Raw genomic sequence first — 1,598 nt, forward strand, 5'->3', positions numbered from 1 at the left:
CTTTTCCAATGAGTCAGTTCTTTGCATCAGGTGGCCAAAGTATTGGAACTTCAGCTTCAGTATCAGTCCTTCCAATGAATATTCAGGACTGATTTCCTTTATGATTGACTGGAGTTAAAAGCCATCACTTAGAAATGATAAAAATTCCAACTCATTCAAAATCTAAACTGACTGTAACTCAGTTTAATAAATATTTATTACTAGAAGAAATTTCCCCCTTTAAAGCTCTTCATTTTTAAAAAATGTTTTAATTGAAGTACAGTTGATTTGTTTCAGGTCTATAGCAGAGTGATTCAATTATATATGGCTATACATGGACAGAGGATCCTGGTGGGCTACAGTCCATGATGTTGCAAAGATTCAGACACAACTGAACATACATGCACACAAGTGTATACACACTCATTTCAGACTTTTTCCATTTTAAGTTATTACAAGATATTGAATATAGTTCCCTGGGCTATGCAGTAGGTCCTTGTTGTTTATCTATTCTACAAACAGTATTTAAAGTCCTAAAAGATAATGCTGTTAAAATGCTGCACTCAATATGCCAGCAAATTTGGAAAACTCAGCAGGAACGGGAAAAGGTCAGTTTTAATTTCAATCCCAAAGAACCACAGTGCCAAAGAAAGTTCAAACTACTGTAAAATTGAACCCATTTCACATGCTAGCAAGGTAATGCTCAAAATCCTTCAAGCTAGGCTTCAGCAGTACATGAACTGAGAACTTCCAGAGGTACAAGTTGGATTTAGAAGAGGCAGAGGAACCAGAGATCAAGTTGCCAACATCTGTTGGATCATAGAAAAAGCAAGGGAATCCCAGAAAAAAATATTTACTTCTGCTTCATTGACTATGGTAAAGCCTTTGACTGTGTGGGTCATGACAAACTGGAAAATCCTAAAGAGATAGGAATGCCAGACCACCTTACCTGTCTTCTGAGAAACCTGTATGCAGGTCAAGGAGCAATAGTTAGAGCCGGACATATACAGTGGACTAGTTCAAAACTAGGAAAAGAGTACATCAAGGCTTTATATTGTCACCCTGCTTATTTAATTCCTATGCAGAGTATATCGTGTGAAATGCCCAGCTGGATGAATCACAAGCTGGAATCAAGACTGCCAAGAGAAACATCAACAACCTCAGATATGCAGATGATACCACCCTAACGGCAGAAAGCAAAGAGGAACTAAAGAGCCTCTTGATGAACGTGAAAGAGGAGAGTGAAAAAAACTGGCTTAAAACTGAACATTCAAAAAGCTAAAATCATGGCATCTAGTCCCATCACTTCGTGACAAATAGGTTGGGGAAAAAGTGGAAACAGTGACAGGTTTTATTTTCTTGGGCTCCAAAATCACTGTGGATGGTGACTGCAGCCACAAATTGAAAGATGCTTGCTCCATGGAAGAAAAGCTATGACAAACCTAGACAGTGTATTAAAAGGCAGAGATAAGGGTCTGTATAGTCAAAGCTATGGTTTTTCCAGTAGTCGTGTATGGCTATGAGAGTTGGACCATAAAGAAGGCTGAGCACTGAAGAACTGATGCTTTCAAACTGTGGTGCTGGAGAAGACCCTTGAGAGTCCCATGGATAATGAGGAG

This window comes from Bison bison, unplaced genomic scaffold (assembly GCF_000754665.1).
Source record: "Bison bison bison isolate TAMUID 2011002044 unplaced genomic scaffold, Bison_UMD1.0 scf7180017864143, whole genome shotgun sequence".
NCBI classification, from domain to species: domain Eukaryota; kingdom Metazoa; phylum Chordata; class Mammalia; order Artiodactyla; family Bovidae; genus Bison; species Bison bison.